General features: G+C 41.1%; 1 protein-coding gene across 3 annotated transcripts in view; it reads left to right on the forward strand.

Moving 5' to 3' along the window:
• Positions 1-20,809, forward strand: part of si:dkey-97m3.1 (fatty acyl-CoA reductase 1) — a 160,516-nt gene that overhangs the window by 102,608 nt on the left and 37,099 nt on the right. The gene's annotated exons all lie outside the window — the stretch shown is intronic.

The following is a 20,809-nucleotide window of genomic DNA, read 5'->3' on the forward strand; positions in this document are numbered from 1 at the left end:
CACCCAGAAGGTTGTTAATCTATGGAATTCCTTGCCCAGTGGAGTAGTTGACGCTACTTCAGTAAACATTTTTAAAGATAAGGTAGATATTTTTTTGAACAATAAAGGAATTAAGGGATACGGTGAGAACACGGGTAAGTGGATCTGAGTCCACGAAAAGATCAGCCATGATCTTATTGAATGGCGGAGCAGGCTCGAAGGGCCGGACGGCCTACTCCTGCTCCTAGCTCTTATGTTTCTTTGGTCGATACCTCCCCTGGCCCTGTCTCTGAAACTACACTCCAGTACTTAGTCATACTTCTAGATCTTCACTGATAGCTAGCTTTCCTAAGCTAGTGATATTCCTGGATATTCCACTGAGTTCTAAAGTTGTTCAGTTCCACCTATGATATGCTGCTTGTGGGCTTTTCAACCCCTAGTCTCAGCTTAACTGAACTATTAGTAAGAAGTTTTTTTTTCTCTCTTGAGTGCAAGTGCACACATGCACAACCCTTAACATAGTCTATCTTTACATCTGTCTGTCTCTTTCTCCAACTGCCTGTGTCCTTTGAATTCCTCTTCAATGACCCCGAACTGTGCTGAGTGACCTGTTGAAAACCTTCTGAAATGATCTTCCCCTATTGCTGGACAGAATTGTGAGTTGGAAATGAGTTGCCCTGGAGGTTACGTTCTCACAGATGCTGGAAATTGGTTTCAACGCATGGTAGGAAAAATATTGACTCCATCCTCTAAATTGATTATGATAAAAATTGTTTTTTATGGTGTTTAGATGTCAGCAGCTTGTTGAAAATACTGTACAGTGTAGTTTTATTAATCATATCAATGGCCAACAAATGAGTAATACCATAACATTTTTGACACTTTTTATGATCAGTTGCTTTTTAAAATTATTTAGCTTTAAAATAATTTAGCTTGAGGAACTAGATGGAACATTGGGTAGAATGCATTTGTTTTTCTTTTGGATGCAGCTTTGAGTTTAGACAAAGCAAATGAAATGAATATTTTATCTTTGGTTTGGCAATAAAGATCATAAGCAAAATGAATCTGGAGAGTATCAATCAGTATTTGTCAATGCAGCTGAAGAACACAAAACTGGCCATAATTTGCAGTGAGTGACATCAAATGTTTAGAAAGCAGACAAGGGTAATAAAATAGTTTTGTCTGTAAATGATTAGACAGAGCCAAAAAATACCTGTAATGTTCTCAAAGACCAGCTCAGCACAAAAATTCACTTCAGGAATAACAGACTCCAACCCCAAGTCTATTTATCGTTTTGTGAGAAGATGCCATTGCAGAGGGCATGAGTGTGACACTTCTGAAGATAAATTGTCAAGCTCATTGAGTTAGTCACAGAGTCATAGAGATGTACAGCACAGAAACAGATCCTTCAGTCCAACTTGTCCATGCTGACCAGATATCCTAAACTGATCTAGTCCCATTTGCCAGCATTTGGCTCATATCCCGCTAAACCCTTCCTATTCATATACCCATCCAGATGCCTTTTAAATGCTGTCATTGTGCCAGCCTCCACCATATCCGCTGGCAGCTCATTCCATATACACACCACCCTCTGCATGAAACAGTTGCTCCTTAGGTGCCTCTTAAATCTTTCCCCTCTCCCCTTAAACCTATGCCGTCTAGTTTTGGACTCCTATACCCTGGGAAAAAAACCTTGGCTATTCACACTATCCATGCCCCTCATGATTTTATAAACTTCTGTAAGGTCACCCCTCAGCCTCCGCTGCTCCAGGGAAAATAACCCCAGCCTATTCAGCCTCTCCCTATAGCTCAAATTCTCCGACCCTGGCAACATCCTTGTAAATCTTTTCTGAACTGTTTCAAGTTTCACAACATAATTCCTGTAGCAGGGAGACTAGAATTGAACGCAGTATTCCAAAAGTGGCCTAACCAATGCCTTTATACAGCTGAAACATGACCTCCAAATTCCTATACTCAATACACTGACCAATAAAGGCAAGTGTACCAACACACCATCCTGATGACATAAGGCTAGCAGAAGCTTTGACAGCCATTAATATCATGAAAAGGTAAGATGACACGCATCAAAGCTAAAATTGACATAGGAGCTCATGTTAACATATTACCACTATGCCTCCTGAAAGATGTGTACCACAGTAAGCGGCACAGCCTACAAGAGACTCTCACACTGTATAAAGGACTACCAGTTCCAAGCACTGGTAAAATCAAACTGTCTTGTTAATTCAGGCTCATCTTGGCTTCCTGAAATCTTCTACTTCACAGATTCCAACTGTCCAGCAATGGTGGGACTGTCAGAATGCCCAGAACTTGGTGTAATTACAATTTGAGATTGAAATCACAACAGCAGATAATGCATGATGCAATTGAATCAGTCAATGATCTCAAACACCTTTACATGGACCAACTTGACGTGATTGACAATTTTAAGTGTGATGTAATATTATATCTTAAGGATGAAGCCACCCCATTTATTGATCCTCCAAGGAAATGTAATGTGCATGTTCAGGAGCAGCTTTCATGTTGTTTCTGTGGACTTCACTAAGGCCTTTGACAAGGTCCCCCATGGAAAGCTGATCAAAAAGGTAAGAGCCCATGGGATCTACGGCTAGTTGGCAAACTGAATCCAAAATTGGTTTGCAAATAGGGGGCAATAGTTAACGGTAGAGGGTTGTTTTTGTGATTGCAAGTCTGTGACAAACACTGTACCAAAGGGAACTGTGCTGGGACCCTTGCTGTTTGTTGTATGCACTAATGATTTGGATGTGAACGTAGAAGGTATAATTACCAAGTTTGCAGATGACTCGGAAACTGGTGATGTTGTTGACAGTGAGGAGGATTGTCTCAGACTACAATCTGATATTGATCAGCTGTTAAATTGGGCAGAACAGTGGTAGATGGAATTTAATCCCAATGCGTGTGAGGTAATGTCTTTAGGGAGATCTAATGAAGGAAGGAATTACACAATGAATGGTAGGTCTCTAGGGAGTACTGATGAAACAAAAGGACCTTGATGTACAAGTCCATAGACCCCTGAAGGTATCAGCACAGGTAGAAAAGTAGCGAAGAAAGCATATCATACGATTGCCTTCAAAAGCTGGGCGTAGAATATGGGAGCAAAGAAGTCTTGTTACCTACTTTATAAAACATTGTTTAGGCCACAGATGGAATACTTTGTGCAGTTATGGTCACCACACTATCTGAAGGATGCGATTACACTGGAGAGGTTGCAGAGGAGATTCTGCAGGATGCTGCCTGGGATGAATAGTCTCAGGTATAAGGAGAGTCTGGGTAGGCTGAGTGTGTTTTCCTGGAGCAATGGAGGCTGAGGGGGGAGTCTCATTGAGGTATACAAAGTCGTGAGAATCATAGACAGAGTGGGTTGTGAGAAACTTTTCCATGTGGCAGATGTGTCTAAGACCAGAAGACAGTTTTAAAGTGAGGAGTAAGTAATTCAGAGGAAATCTGAACAAAATATTTTTTAATCTTAGAATCCCTACAGTGTGAAAACAGGCCCTTCGGCCCAACAAGTCCACACCGACTCTCAGAGCATCCCACCTAGACCCATTCACCTATAACCCACCTAATCTACACATCCCTGAACACTATGGGCAATTTAGCTTGGCCAATCTGCACATCTTTGGACTATGGGAGGAAACCAGAGCACCTGGAGGAAACCCACACAGACACGGGGAGAATGTGCAAACTCCACACAGACAGTCGCCTGAGGGTGGGATCAAACCCGAACCCCTGGTGCTGTGAGGCAGCGGTGCTAACCACTGAGCCACTGTGCCGCCCAGAGATTGGTGGAAATATAGAATAGATTGCCTGAGACAGCGGTGGAGGCAGCGTGTGCTGACACTGGAAATGCTGAAGCCATTGTCCGTGCTGTTCTCACTTGGAAACCCTGTGTATCACTTTTTCATGCCTGATGTCTGCACTGTGCATGTGCACAGAAGGGGCTGGAGTGGATGGGTGAGAATGGATAGGTTTGGGGTTGGAAGGAAAGACTGGTCTCAGGGGGAGTTGAGAACAGACAGGATTGGGAGGTGTCCAGAACAGACAGGACCTGTTCCCCCTCCCCACTCACATCCCCCTACCCGTTTCACCCTTTCACTAAACAAGCTCCCCTCCCCACCCCCTCCACTGGAACTGTAACCCCATTCCTCCAATGGTTGCTTCGCCTATCTGGGCCAATGTCTTTCTCTGTGCCCCTCCACCAGCTCAATGTCTTTGCCCCCCACTGCTCCAGGACAATCTTTCTCAGTCCCCTATCTTGATCCATCCCCAATCCTCTCCGCATTCACAGCTGCATCCATGAATATACATATGTGTAGTTGCAGGGAATAGAATGCCAACTCTGCAGTGTCAGTAAAAGCAGCCAGTATATAATTTCTATGTGTAATAAACCTGCGAGATGCTTCAATGCCACAATATGCCTTCATGCCTAGTTCCTTACGTTAGCAGAGATAACATAAAGCTTTGCTGCGTCAGGTAAAATACCTTGCTGGAGACAAAACCACATCACAAACCATTATAATTTCTTTGAAACCAGCCCTGTTTGTAAAGTCAATTTTGATTGCTGTGCACAAATGGTGTTTAATTCAATTCAATTGTGAGAAAAATAGTGAATGGTGGCAACAAATTTAGTCAATTCTCATATTGTTTATAATATGAAGGACAAAGCATTCTGATGAGACGGATTAAATGAAGGTGTATTGCCTGGCTGAGGTAAAGTAGCACCTCTGTATGCAATCTGAAAGAGGTTCAGGTATTTCAGGATGTATTTGAGTATACGTTTGATGCTCGTGATTGCAGTCCATCCCTATCACGACAAACATCTTGATTCAACTTGAAAGTGATGAGTTAACAAAGATTTTTTTTATCAATTTTTCTTTTGACATTTAAATTTTCTTTCCATTGCTCTCACAATCTCATTTGCTTCATTATTTAAATAGATCACAAATGCAGAAAAATGCAAGATTAAATTATATTACATTTACCAAGTGTTTCTTTTGCTTGATCTTAGCAATATGGAACCCTTCTTACCACTAAATTTCTATTTAGGCTAATTAGAGCTTCACATAAAGTTACTTTATTGGCTGTTGTTTCAGACTAGAGTGATTTACACTTTTAAAATGGCAAAACAAACAGAGTTGAAATAAGACTTGTTTCTTTATTCTGTGAGTTGTCATAATCTAGAATGCACTGACTGAAAGGATGGTGGAAGCAAATTCAAACTTTCAAAAGTGTGTTTGTTAAATGCTGGAAGAGAAAATGTTACAGGATTGTCTAGAAAGGGCCAGGGAGCAGGATTAAATAAATTGTTCTTTCTGGAGATGTCTCAGCCATTATAAACCAAATAGACTGTTTATCTGATTCTGATAAGATTGTATATGAAAAGCTTATTCCCCTATGATTGTTTTTGGCAGGAAGCAAAGCCAATTGGTAATGCAAATATTAACCATGGAAGAAATAATAAAAGTCATCTTCTCATCCACTATTGCTGTTAGATGCAACCTTCTCAGAAACTGTTAAATGAAAATCAAATGTTTTGAAGCAATGTAAGTAAAGTGTACAGATGCACCACTCACCAGAAACTCTATACCACTCCAACTACTGCTCATAATCTTTGCGTTTGGGAAAAATAACCTGACCTGTGTTTGTCACAAAGATGTAAACTTGTAGTTTATTAGAAAAGTTATTAGACTCCCCTGGGAATGATTACTCAATAGTACCAACAGATGTGAACAGGAATGACAGGTCTTTTGGGATCATAAAACCAGACTGAAAGATTATTGAGGAAATGTTGAAAATGGCTGGAGATAAGAGGCAATTAGTGCTAATAATGTGAGTTAGTGTTCAGATATTTTACCTGATGTGGCAGTGCTGTCCTTTGTAATTTAAGAAACTGGGTGTGGACATGATGGTATTGAAGAACCCAACAGATTCTTATTATCACTAACTATTATATACAAACCTTTCATTTCTCAGGCATCTAAGTGTCCAGGCTCTTTTTTCCTAATTCACTTGTGGGAGTCACTGGCTGACCAGCATTTTATTCCCTGACCCTTGCTCTTGAACAGGCAATTTCAGAGGACAGTTGAGAGTCAACCACACTGTTGTGGGTCAGGAGTCACATGTAGGCCAGACCAGGTAAGGATGCCAGATTTCCTTCCCGGAAGAACATTAATGAGTCAGATGGGTTTTTCTAACAATCGTCAATGGTTTCATAGTCATAAGTAGTTTCTTAATTCCAGATTTTTTAAAATGAATTCAAATGCCATCATTTACTGTAGCGGGATTCAACTCAGGTCCATAGAACCTTAGTTGCGTTTCTCGATCAATAGTCCAGCAATAATACCACTAGGCCATCGCCTCCCCCAAGACTGATAACATTAGGCCATTGCCTCCCCACCTAGGCTAAGACTAAGCTATTATATTACTACAGAGGAGCACACTTCCAGGGGCGTATTTTGCTTCAAGTGATCCTGGGCTAAGATTGAGACCAAGACCTTTATAACTTGAGATCACATGCCATGATACAGTGATGATATCATAAACTCTTAAAGGTATATTGATATACTGACCAGGAGACATAACACAACATGTAACATTAAAGAGAAAAAGATATAATATTTGATCACATCATTAGAGCAGACGGTGGACACACACAGATTTATTTGGAAGGAAATACTGATGAAAAACGTAGGAGAGAAGAATAATAGAGGACAAAGTGGATGATGTAATGAACTGGATGCCGTTGACCTTTGTGGAAGATGTAAGGGTAGCACATGAAAGACAGAAGTGGAGAGGATGATGCCAATCATTGAGAGAAAGGCAGCTGAAGTTTATTGGTTGTACATGATTAAAGGGTCCTTAAGTGCTCTTGTGGTGTAGTGATGGTGTCCCTACCTCTGAGCCAGGAGGTACAGGTGCAAGTTCCATCCTCCAGAGATGTGTAATAGCATCTCTGAACCAGTTGATTAGATAATATACAAAACTACCTTAATTTGGTTGCATTAATTTTGGCAGCAAAATGGCCATACTCGGAAATGGGTCAAAGTATTTCTGGGTTTGACATGTACCTACCACACTTAGAGTGATGATGTATCCATTGGTGAAGCAGATATACAAAGAGGCCAGCTAAATCCAACAGGGCCTCATGACATGTTGGTGCCAATCGCATGTTTATACTGTAACATGAAGATTAGTTTAAATTTGTGGTTAAACGTTTCTTGTTTAAAAAAAATTCTTGTTTTCACCTGACGACATAATGATGTGATCTCGTCCAGGAATTTTTAGCTAAAACAAAGCAATTTCAGATTGAAGACGGCTTCAACTCCATATGGCTCACATATTCACAGCAGGCCCTTGGCACACATCTAATAATTATAAAATCTAGTTATTCGCAACAATCTAACTTGAATTCTGTCAAAGGAGAAATAGGAGAAATAATGGTTGCAACATTTAGCTCCATAACTGTGCTCCTTTCAACATGACAGGAGCTAGAGGGGTTAAAAATGACATGGAATGGGGTGAGAAGGAATCTTAACGTCAGTCAGCATCAAGTGCAGATTTAGCATTTGACCTGCTACTTTGAACCTCACCGAACTAAAAACTACACAGTTGGTCATGTGCTTACTCATGCTATTTAGGGAGATTGGCGTGGCAGTATCATCTGAGATGCTTTTGAATTTCTGCAACTGGAGACTTAAAAAAAAAAGACTTTGCATGATATAGCACTTCTCACAGACACCTGGTATTTCAAAGTAATTTGCAGCCAACAAAGTACTTACTGTAGTGACTGTTACGCAGTAGGAAAAATAACAAATTAGCACTCAACAAATAATGATGTGACAATGACTAGATTATCCATTTATTAGAACGTTAGTTGAGGATTGGCCTGAACAACAGGGATAACTAGTGTTATGGGACCTTGTTGCACTTACCCAAATAGACAGATGTGGCCTTGGTTTAATGTTTCAGCTGAAAGATGGCATCCCCACCTGAGCAGAACTACTGCATGTGAGTGTCAGCCTTGATTTTTGCACTAAAACCCTGGAGTGGGACTTGAACCCAGGATGTTGTGAATCAGTGTCAAGGATGTTGCCAACTGAGTGATAGCTGACACTACTTAGTGGAATCGCTGTGTTATTCAGGAACTCATACAAATTCTTTAAATCAAAATGGTAGAGGCTCTAGACCTTTTTTATTCACTCAGGTGATCTGAACATCTCTGGGTAGGCAGTATTTATTCCCTATCTCCAGTTGCCCTTGAGAACGTGGTGGTGAGCTCCATTCTTGGACTGCTGCAGTCTGTTTGGTATATGTACTCCCACTGTGGAGAGTTCCAGGATTTTGATCCAGTAACACTGAAGGAGTGGTGATGTGTTTCCAAGTCAGGATGTGTGTAGCTTCAAGGTCAACTTGCAGGTGGTGGTGATCCCATGTATCCAATGACCTTGTCCTTTTAGATGGAAGTGGTCATGGGTTTGGAACATTTCTAAGACGCACATAAGAATTTCTGCAGTGCATCCTGTAAGCGGTACACATTGCTGTTCCTGACTGTCGGCTTTAGAGGGAGTGGAAGTTTGTGACTGTGATGCCAATCAAAAGGTCTGCTTTGTCCTGGATGGCATCAAAATTCTTGTGTTGCTGGTGTTGCACTCGTTCGGGCAAGTGATGTGTATTCCATCACACTCCTGACTTGTGTCTTGTGGATGGTGGATAGATTTTGGGGAGTTAAGAGGTGAGTTAACCCATTCAGGATTCTTAGCCTGTGGCTTGCTCTTGTAACCACAGTATTTATACTGCTAGTTCAATCAGTTTCTGGTCAACAGTAACCTCTAGGATGTTGATACCGGGATACTCATTTATGGTAATGCCGTTGAATATTAAGGGGCAGTGTTTAGTCTGACTGTCCTTGGAGATGGCCATTGCCTGGTATGTGTATGTTTGTAAATGTTACTTGCCACTTGTCAACTCAAGGTGTAGGTCTTGCTGCATTTGGATGCTGCTTCAGTATGTGAGGAGGTGCAAATGGTGCTGAACATTGAGCTACCATCAGTGAACAAACCCACTTCTGACCTTATGGTGGAGGGAAGGTCATTGATGAAGCCTGGGGCAGTACCCTGAGCAACTCCTGCAATGATGTCCTGGAGCTGAGATGACAGACCTCCAACAATTATAACTATCTTCCTATGTAACAGGTATGACTTCAGAGCTTTCCCCATGATTCCCATTGGCTGCAGTTTTGCCAGAGCTCCTGAATGCTACACTCGGTCAAATGCAGCTTTAATGTCCAGAGCAGCCACTGTCATCTCACTTCTGGAATTTAACCCTTTTGTTCTTGATTAGGCCAAGGCTGTAATGTTGTCAGGAGTTGAATGGCCATGGTGGAATCCAAACTAAGCTTCAGTGAGCAGGTTCCTGCCGATCAAATGTTGATAAAACTGTTTTAGCCTGTTCCATCACTTTACTGTGATCAAGAGCAGACTGATTTGGTCGTAATTGGCCAGGTTGATTTGTCCTGCATTTTGTTACCAAATGCTAGGTTGCACAGTGGCTCAGTGGTTAGCACTGCTGCCTTACAGCACCAGCAACCTGGGTTCTATTCCAGCCTTGGGTGACTGTCTGTGTGGAGTTTGCATATTTTCCTGTGTCTGCGTGGGTTTCCTCTGGGTGCTCCAGTTTCCTCCCACAGTCCAAAGATATGTAGGTTAGGTGGATTGGCCATGGGAAATGCAGGGTTGCGGGGATAGGGTGGGGAGGTGGGTCTGGATGGGATACTGTTCGGAGGGTTGATACAGACTCGATGAGCCCAATGGCCTGCTTCCAAACTGTAGTGATTCTATGAGCATAGTTAGGCAATTTTCCACATTGTTGGGTAGATGTTGTATTGGAACATCTTGGCTTTGGGCACAGTAATTATTGAATCACACATCTTCAGTATTACTGTTAAAATGGTGTCATGTTCCATAGCCTACACAATAGCCATTTTCTCATATCATGTACAGTGAATTCAATTTGCTGAAGACTGGTATCTGTGATGCTGGGTACTTCAGAGGCTGAGATGATTCATCCACTTGGTGTTTCCATTGAAGCTGGTTACAAATGCTTCCGTCTTTTGCATCACTTTCTCCCATCATTGAAGATGGGGATGTTTGTGGAGGCCCCTCCTCCAGTGAATTGTTTAATTGTCCACCACCTTTCATGACTGGAAGTGGCAGGACTGCAGAGCTTCAATCTGATCTGGTGGTGTGTAGTTGCTTAGCCCTGGCTATAACCAGCTGTTTATGCCGTTTGGTCTACAGGTAGTACTGTGTTGGCACCTCATTTTAGGTACACATGGTGCAACTTTTGACATGCCATACTGCACTTTTCATTGAACCAGTATTGATCCCATGCTTACTGGTAATAGTGGAGTGGGGACTAGGCCAGATCTTGAGGTTGCAAATTGTGTCTGAGTATAATTTTGCTGAGCTGATGAGGGCCATCCGCAAAAATCTTGAATAGCTAGATCTATTTGGTCTGTCCCGTTTAGCATAGTGATAATGCCACACAACATCGTGGAAAATATTCTCAACACAAATACTGAACTTTTTCTCTACAAGGACTGCAGTTGTCACGCTTTCCTATGGTGTTATGAATCGATGCATCTGTGACAGACAGATTGGTGAGGATGAGGTCAAGAATTATCAACCTGTTGGTGGTTCTCGCACAACCTGTTGCAAACCTAGTGTGGCAGCTATGTTGTCCTTTAGAATTCGACCAGCACAGTCAGTTATAGTACTGCTGAGCCGCTGTTGGTGGGGAGCATTGGACCCCGCCTCACCAGAGTATATTCTATGCTCTTACCATCCAAGTTCTATTCAACATGGAGATATATGATTCATCAACCAAGGAGGGACTGCAATATGTAATCAGCAAGAGGTTTCTCTCTCCATATTTGACTTGATGCCTTCTGTCTTTGTAATGTCTGGAGTCAAAATTGATTATTTTGACCAAACTGACTGTTGTGGGATGTGTAAACCAAGAGAATGTTTGCTGAGCATTTTTCCTATGAAGATCAAAGCATGTTAATTTGTATTTGTTACATCAGGGTGGCATGAAATGTAAACAAAATATTACCAGATTTCAAAATAAAAACTGAAAGAACTGTGGATGCTATAAATCAGGAACAAAAACAAAGTTGCTGGAAAAGCTCAGCAGGTCTGGCAGCATCTGTGAAGGAGAAAACGGAGTTAATGTTTCAGGTCCGGTGACCCTTCCTCAGAACTTCTGAAATAGTCCTGACTGAAACGTCAACTGTCCTGCTCCTCTGATGCTGCCTGGCCCGCTGTGTTCCTCTAGTCCCACACTGTATTATCTCTGACTCCAGCATCGGCAGTTCTTACTATCTCACCAGATTTCAACTGACTTGTTATGACTGTCACTTTAAGAACATAAACTTTTTTCGAGGGTGATGAGAGTCAACAGATAAGCAGCATGTCACACAAGTTAGATTATTCAGCAGTATAAAAAGCTTTGTGAATAGTCTTTTTAAAAAATCATTATTGAGCAAAGCGTCTAAGATTTTAAAATTCTCAAGAATTTGTCTGTAATTAAAAAATAAGTAGTGACCAGGCAGTTTCTACTATGAGTAAGCTGCTTATCTGATTTTCTGAATCATTGCCCAGAAGTTAGAGCAACGTTAAAAAGAGGTCAATTATGAAATTCAGGAAGAATGAGATGCAGGACCATGCCAAAGTCTGTGTAACGACTATGAAATGAGGCTGAGTTGGGCAGTTTCCATGACAGAAATTTTAAAACAAAGCAGTATGCAATAATGAAACAAATTCATTTTCACTTGAATGTACTTATGCTAAACTCTTCCTCTTTTAACATTTTTCTCTTTAAGTTTCTATGAAAATGTAGTTTTAATAGTTTGTTTTTTTTTAAACTATGGTGCGCAGAATGCAAACTTAAATAAGACTGCCAGATTAAAGTTCCTTTTTTGTTAAGGAAATCAAACGTCTGTGTTTCCATCGAAATGCACGTACATAAAGTTCAACTAAAAAACATTCAAACTTTGATATGGTCCAACCATCTATTGTAGATCATTTAAAAGCTTTTGTAAAAAAAAAATCTGTTTATTTCATGCCAGTTGTGGCTACACTGCTATTAAAAATGAGCCAAATAGATGTGGATTGGAGACTGGATTTTTGAACCCTGCTGGTGCCAGGTTCAGAAATGGGTGGAAACTAAAATAGTCCTGCTGACCAGGAAGCCAGTCCCTCAGCTCCATCCTGGGTTTGAGCCGTTTCCTCTTGGAAATGGTTTCCCAGACCAGGAAGCTGGGTGACAGTACTCCACACCTCCAGCCCCAACATACCCCAGTAGGCATTCTTGCATAAATATTTAAAATGTTGGAGAGGATACATCCAAGAACCACCTCACCTACCTACTTTCGCTTTCTGCTACTCCTTTTAAACTGGAAAGTGTCTAATTGGCCCTTCTTTTTTAGACTCTGTCAGCCATCCTGAATTGGAAACTGTCCTGTGAATACATTGAAAAGTGACTGTTTCCCCTCTGGGCAGATTCAGTACCTAAAATAGCCTTAACCTCTGTTTCCGGTCCCCAGAGGGAAAATCCAGCCCAACATTCAGTCACAGAAGCTTTATCATTGCTATAGCAGACATTTTGTATTAATGGGAACCTGTAACCATTGTTCAATGCAAAGTACAACTAAAGGTTTTTATTTAAAGTATTTACAATTTTTAGGCTTTAAATATTTACCAGCATTTGGCATCAGCTTCACACATCTCTAAAGCATTGGCATTAAGTGTCTTTCAGTCCTGAAGAAGTTTAATAGACCGCAACCTAATTGCATTATTTAGAAGCAAGTTTTGTAACGCTTTGAGAGTTAGATTATGCTTAATTTCCCTTATTGAAGAAATGTGATCAACAGATAATATCAAATCTGAACCTTATCCAATTCTATTGATAAGAAGCAAATCTTTATGAAGGTTCTTATCTGTGGTTATGAAGTAAGCGACATTGTTTGTATTATTATCAGATGTTCTAAAATAAGTAACATATATATAATTCTGAAGTAATTGAAGGACCTGTCACTTTCAAATGTGCTTAGAAAATTGTTCAAAATAGCTCAACAATTTACATTTATGTGGCACCTTTAACAAAATGAGCACCCCCTCCCCCCCCCAAGATATTTCATAGCAGCATTATAAAATAAAGTGTGACACCAAAGTATTTTAGGTGATACTAGATAAGATGAACAAAATCTTGATCCCCTGTAGGTTTTAAAAATTCCTTCATGCCATGTCTTAGAATTTTATTTCTCCGTTCAACAATGCAACAATTGCAGTTTTCTCAAAATCAATACTAACCACCCCACCCATCAAAATGTTTCGATGCCCAGGTTTTACGGCCTGTAGAGAAATGAGAGTCTAATCTAAAACCAGCTGTTGCATGGTGAAATATTTCTTGACAGCATTTGAATCCTGACACATACTCTTTGCATACTGCAAAATGACTTGATTGGCTCTAAAGTTCTTTAAGGCATATAGCGGTCATAAATAGCATTGTATAAATGCAACAAAAACCACATTGCTGGAAAAGCTCAGCAGGTCTGGCAGCATCTGTGAAGGAAAAAACAGTTAACGTTTCGGGTTCGGTATCCTTCCTCAGAACTGATGGTGGCTGGGAAGACGTCAGTTTATATGCAGAAAATAGGGAGGTGGATGGGGTAAGGAGTAAACGATAGGATAGAGCCCAAAGAGAGAGAAAGACAGTTGGACAGACAAAGGAGTTGCTAACGATCAGGCTGGGAGGGTGAGTAGTTGTTAGTGGGGACTGTTAGTGACTAACAACAGCGGGTGTGTAATGGTAGGCTATGTGGTAACAAGGCCTGGTGTGTGGGGTAGAGGGCTGGGACATGGGAGAGTTTAGGCCCTAAGTGTAAGACATTCTGTAGGTTGGGCAGGAATCATTTTTGTGGACCATGCAAAAGTGCTATAGCTTTTCCCAGCTTCTCAAAATAAATTGAAAATTTGCCTCCTGATTTTCTTCCATTGGGCGGAATTTGCGTGTGGCACAAACTCTATCTGGTACTGTCCAAACATGGTAATTAGAGTCCTGTAGTTGCATAAATCCCCAGTCTGCAAATTTAATATCCATTGATATTGATTGAGTTTGACACTCTGGTCATCCTGTTGTTGGTGCTGGGGAAAATAAGGATAGCATCCATTGGCAGAGACAGGACAGTACTCATTTCCCACCAAAGCACTACTACACTGTTTCTCCGGGATAGGAGATCCCAAAATCACCCCTTGAATAACAAGAACCCAGATAGTAATAGAAAGTTTTTGAAGAATTTAAAGTGAAAGTACAGCAGAAAGTGGTTTCACCATAATTTTGGCTAATGTGGTTTTTCCTTTGATAATGCAGTATTGTATCTCAAATTAATATCTCTGTTGTATTGCTGAGATTATTGCCAATTTCTTATTTGCCTTTTCACCTTTCATTTTCCTATTGTAAGGACTTTGTCTTTTTGTTTTCGTGCTTTTTTAGAATTGTGAACTGAAATGAGAAATAACTATTTTAAAACAGATGTTTTGAAAGGATAGCTGCATGATTTAAAAGCAAATAACTCGACACTTATGGCAAAGATCATGAATAGTTGTTTAAACAAATAGTAATTGAACTGGTTGCAGATGAACAGGAGCTAAGGGGTTCTGTATTCAGATGAAGCCCTGATTGGCAACAAGAATTTAATTGGTTTATGGACTAGTGACTAATTACTGATGACAAAGACCTTTTGCTTACCAACAACTATGTGATTGATATCAGGTAACATAAAAACTTAGGGCTGGGAACAAGATACAACAAAGGGTTTTGATCTGCACTATCTCTGGTAGTGTCAGTCTGTTCTCTGAATCAAAACTCACAGTCAACCTGAAGAAAACAGTTCAGCTTTCCTTCAGCAATTGCTGTAAGCTGTGACTTCTAACTTCTCTGATTTATCAATTAAAAGTAAACCAGTCAATCTGTGCCTCTTGCAAACCAGTGGAAACACTTGGAAAAGGGAAGCCAAGAAGAAACTTTCAGATCCGCAAGAACTAACTCACCAGAAATTGTGAACAAAGACTATTGAACTGCCTTCCCAGATTTTTCCTTTGTCCATGTGTTTTTCCCTCTGTCTGTGTATGTGCAAGGGGAGTTTATAAAGGTATTAGAATTCTAATTAGAAATGATATAAGCTGAAGGTTTACAACTGTTTACTTGTAGGTAGTGTCTAATTGCTTGTAATAAACAGTAATTCTTGCTAATACAGAAAGCAGGTCTGTGCTTTCTGTCAATCTGAGTCTGAAAATCTGGTAAATTAAAGCATTTTGTAACTTATATTAAGATCTTTGACTTTTGTGATGAATCAGGGAATAGTGGGACTTGATTTCCAACACATTACCTGAGTGAGCTGTGGCATTTACACATTGCTGCCCCAATCAATCCTGGTACGAAATATTAATGGTACGGTGGATAATACAGATTATATTGCAAACTGCATTGAACTGAAGCTTTGATTCTGACCATGGCAACTACTTTTCATAAGGACGTTTTGCTGCTTTGAGCAGTCTTGTGCTGCTGGAGAAGCTCTTTCACTATATTCAATAATCAAAAGCCTTTAAGTATAAAAATAATGGGACCTTTTGGGGGAATAGATGCTGACCTGTATGATGCTGTGTTGGTGGTTAAATAATGGGTTGATTTTTAACTTATTACTATAATGGTAATTCCTGCAAATAGTGTGGTAACAGGTTGGAAATCAAAACAAAAAACACTAGCCTTGAAACTCAAAGATCATAGTTGTAATTTTCAGTCAAAACTTGATGTAGGTGGCTAGTCCCCCCTGCCAGAGGTGAGTGGGTATCCGTTAAATATATGCAAGTAGCATTATCAGGACTGCAAAAGCATTTTTGTGTTGGCTGTAACCACTTCCTTAATCCACCCGCAAGCCATGAATAGTATTGGTCAGGGAATGGCTGCTTTCAAAGTGATCCTTGGCATCAATCGGGGGAGCTTGTAGCAGGTCTTTTTTGTCTATAGTCCATTGTGTATTTTCAGCTTCAAAGCATTCCATTATTCCTTCCATTATTTCAGCTCTGTGTTTTTGTGGGAGCTGCAAACATTTTCATGCTGCTAGTGTGATTCCATTCCCGACACTTTTGCCAATCCCCTGTAAAGCTGCTGGATCTTGAAACCCAGCTGCTGTGCGAGATTTCCTGTCCTCCCAAATGGTATGCTTCATTTCAAAGACATGATCAGTGCTACAGCAACTTCTTTCCTGTATTTAGATCACTGCCCGTCCTCTGAAGTTGATAACCACTGACATCATCAGCCTCCTGCCACTATTAGGTTCTGGAATGGAACATTATTCCCACAATGAGTCTATCAGATCTCTTCTGCCTTGTGTATGGCACAGAGTTAGGCCGGAAAGCCTGAGTGGCAAGATGGCTGCAATTGCTAACAGACCACTGGTTCAGACCACACTCAGATTGCCATTCAGTTCCTACTTTTTCTGTTATTACTGAGCTTGACTTTTCCAGCTGGGGTGTTCCAGTCTTGGTTTCTTCAGAAATGCAGAACACAGGTAAAACTAACACAGCTTCCCTACGGAGTGGGATCATTGAAGTAAGTAAAACCACACCTTCTTTTGCAGTGTTCTGAGATTTATATATAGCACAGATTTAAAAGTAGCACAGCCAAAACCTTGACAGCTCCTGTGAAAGGGGTGCGTATGTAAAGTAAGTGTGAGGTTCAGGTGCAGCTGGCAACGTTGGGGCGTGTGATAGTTGTCGGGTTAACTTTATAGTTACACAGGAGTTAGCCTACGTTTTTCAATCGTCTAACTTTTCCTGATTGACTATTAACATACCAGAGTGTTAATTCTGAATTCTCTGCCGTTAATGAATTCTTTCGGAGGTTTCTGGAAAAGGGGGATTGCTGTATCTGGGATTCTGCAGGGTCCTAGCATTGCAACCCCAGTCTGTGCTGCTCCATTGACTGGCCATCAGAATATCTGGGCTACTGTTTCCTTCTCTTGTCATTGCTATCCTGAAGGAGTACATGATGGACCTACTTAATACCTGTATAGCTAGAGTCTGAGCAGAACCCCAGTGCTAATATAGACCGGTCTTCAAACATAAATATTGATGGTAGCGTTGACTTTGACAGCCACTGGCAGTATTCGGCATGATTACTTTTTATTTAAAAGTATCCTTGAAAGAAATGGAATCTTTTTCAGATGATAGCCCTAATGCTTGGAAATATTCCCAAACAAGGAATTCTGTTCCTTCAAGTACAAATATTACAACCACTTTAAGCTATCAAATATTGATGTCAAACAATTACATGATTAATGTATTTGAGAGAATCCAAATAAAATTGATTTTTTGAGAATTACATGCTTAATGGCCTGCTGAAATAAAAATATTTATTGCACTAGTGTTAAATTAATTCCAATATGGCTATCATAAGTCCCAGAGTATTCTTACAAATTTACCAGAATACAACATGACATGTAAGTTTGATAGGAACTACAACGTTTTTCAATGGTCAACAATAGACCCACACTTTACACCGATGTACTGTTATTTGATTGTACGATATTTGGAAGTGAGGATTTGTGCGACAGTTGGAAGAATTTCAATTTGCCTCTTCCTCGAGGTGGGACAGGACTGTGCAAATTTCAGAAAGGTAAGCTTTGGCTCACAAGTAAACATTGATTTGAAAAGAAACAATTCTAATAACTTGCTAAAGGTACCAAGTAACACTTATAACTTTTTTTGCCATCTGGTTTAAGAGACAGAGTGAGAGAGAGAGAGAGAGATTGACTATGCTCCAAGTTCTGATCACTGGAGATTGAGCTGGGGACTGGTGGCATGCTAAACAGTTGAGTTTAACTAACAGTGACCTTGTGTTTGTTTCTGGTGATGTGACCTCTGAACATCTCATTAATACTAAAGAATATAGGGTAGCAGTTAAGTATAATAACCGTCACTAGAAAAGTGGTATTAGACAAACTAAAGGGGCTAACGAGACACAAGTCCCCTGGCCCTGATGACTTGAATGGTAGGATCCTAAAAGAAGCAGCAACAGAAATAATGGATGCATTGGTTGTAATTTTCCAAAGCCCTCGATTGTAGAGAAGAGTGGGAGGATTGGAAAACTGTCAATGTAACAACTTATTCAAAAGAGGAGGTTAGAGATAGGCCTAACATCTATTGTTGGAATAATATTGGAATCAATTAGTAAGGAAGTAGGAGCAGCACATTTGGAAAATCATAATCTAATCAAGTAGACTCAGCATGGCTTTTTAAAGGGAAATTGTGTCTGACTAATTTGTTAGGGTTTTTGAGGAAATCTCAACCAGAGTGGATAGAGGGGGAAATAGTGGATGGGTTGTACTTGGATTTTCAGAAGCCATTCAACAAGATACCTCACAGAAGTTAAGTTACAGGCTGTGTTCGCTGACACCGACATGTGTGCTATGTGCCTTTTTTAATTGCGTGTGCACAGATTATGGGGAATGTAACGGGCGTAATGAGGATCAGAGATCAGGTTGGAGATGTGGAAGACATCAGAACATGGAGGGGGTGGTGGGAAGAGACATCAGGATGTGTGGGGGAGAAAGAGAAATTGGGACCGGGTGATGAAGGGATTGGGACTAGGGATGGGGGATTAAGAGATTGGGTCTAGGCCTTGGGACCAGGCAAGTGTTGAGAGATCAGCAACAGTAAGGGAGAGAGAGATCAGGAGGTCTCGGGAAGAGGGAGGGAGGAGAGAACCGAAGGGGAAGGGGAACAGGTAGAAAGCCGGGGTGAGTGCGAAAAGGAGGGAGGGACAGAGGGACTCCCAACTCCTAGACTCCTTGTCACTCACCTATTTCCCTCCCCACCTGACCTCTGGGCTCCCCTTGTCTCACCCTACACCTGGCTTCTAAACCCTCCACCCTTTGCGGAAACCACGGGTTTCCATTTGCATCCGTACCCTCTCCCCATCGCTGAAGCCTGGGTTAAAAGTTGTGCACATTTCGCTGCACATGCACAGTGATGCATTTGCATATGATGCCACAAGTAACAGGTACAAAATGACATCAGTGTTTGGAACTGTGCATTCCTGAGTGAGTGGGCATAGTTGCCTGCAGTTGTCAGTGTCAGCAAACACTGCCTAGGTCAGTCATAAGATAAGAACCCATGGTGTTAGAGGTAGTACATTGACATCGTTAGAGAATTGCCAAAAGGGCAGGAAACAGCAAGTGGGGATAACGGGTTCTTTTTCAGGTTGGCAACTCATGACCAGTTGGGTTCCACAGGAATCAGTGCTGGGAGCACAACTGTTCACAATATACATTAATGACTTGAGGAAGGAAGTGAAAGTACCGTCACCAAATTTGCAGATGACACAAAATTAGGTGGAAAGGCATGTCACAAGAGGGAGGCACAGAGAGATATTGGTAGGTTAAGTTAGTGGGTAAAAAGTTGGCAAATGAAGTATTATGTGGGAAATCGTGAAGTTGTTCATTTTGAGTATAGGTCTTCAGCATCTAAAAGAATGAAAGCATAGGACAAAGTTGGCATAAAGGAACCAAAAAGTCTGTCACTACACTGTTTGTAGATTGTAAATCAAAACAGATTGCAAGAGAATGGTGAATAAGCTGAATTAGACAGAAACATTCTTGATGGCTTTAATCACTCTGCGAGCGACTACCTCGCTAACAGCCAGTCCAGTGATATCCAACATTATCTGCTCCAAGAGGACGAGCACAGGCATGCCTGCCTACTCCTTCTCATTCCCCTCCTCTAGGCCTCGTCACTCACCCACAACAGGTGGCTACTGCTCCCTACAGTGGACCACCTTGTCCTGCCGGAGAGAGGAAGTGTACCTGTGAATGTGGTGCAATGCATTTGAGTGATGTACCTGCCACAGTTGAGTAACTGGCCATGGATGCATGACATGAGTTTGAAGCTTGCAGTGATGCTGTGTGTTAGGTGAGACTGTGAACATGAGTAGTGAGTCATATTTGATAGAAATTGTTGGTAGGTGATTGAAAGCTGTGATGAATACAGCATTGTGTAAGGCTAGTAATGCAGTTGGTGGAATGTGTAAGGTCATCAAACTCCTTTCAGCATTGCATCCAGGTCTCAGGGCTGGAGTGCTGGTGATGACCACAAAAGTTACTGCTCCCACTGCCTACTCATAATTTCCGTTGAGGCTCTGCCAGCTTCTGAGTGAGGAGTAGCTCTTCTCCTGTGTAGTACTGCACCAAGGCCTCCAGCACAGCATCAGGGAGCATTGGGATACATTGTCTGGCCTGCAGTGTCATCTTTTTTGTAGATTCTTCCTGTTCTTCAACATCTCTTCACCATTTCAAGGCCTTGCTTCAGTCCAAATACATTTTTCCCTGCTGCCACTCAATTTCAGGTTCAGCGTGGCTATATGATGCTATTATTATGGTTAGCTGTGAAGTGCCTTTGAATAGGCATGGGTTAACCACACTTCATGATCCACAAGCCCATTTCAAGGATTATTCAATTTAGCTTCCTCAGACTTTTGCAGGATTAAATCTGCTAGGGAGATTTTTTTCCGCATGTGAGCCTGCAATGTCAGGGCAGAAATACTGTTTTTACCAAGGCCAAGAAGCTTGCTGTGCTTGTCACTGATTCAAAATCATGGTCACACTGAAGCATTAAGACGGTGTTGAGGTATAATGACATGGTCAGATATTATTGAAGTTGGGTTTGGGTTTAGG

The sequence above is a fragment of the Rhincodon typus genome, chromosome 18, assembly GCF_021869965.1.
Source record: "Rhincodon typus isolate 14 chromosome 18, sRhiTyp1.1, whole genome shotgun sequence".
Classification (NCBI taxonomy): domain Eukaryota; kingdom Metazoa; phylum Chordata; class Chondrichthyes; order Orectolobiformes; family Rhincodontidae; genus Rhincodon; species Rhincodon typus.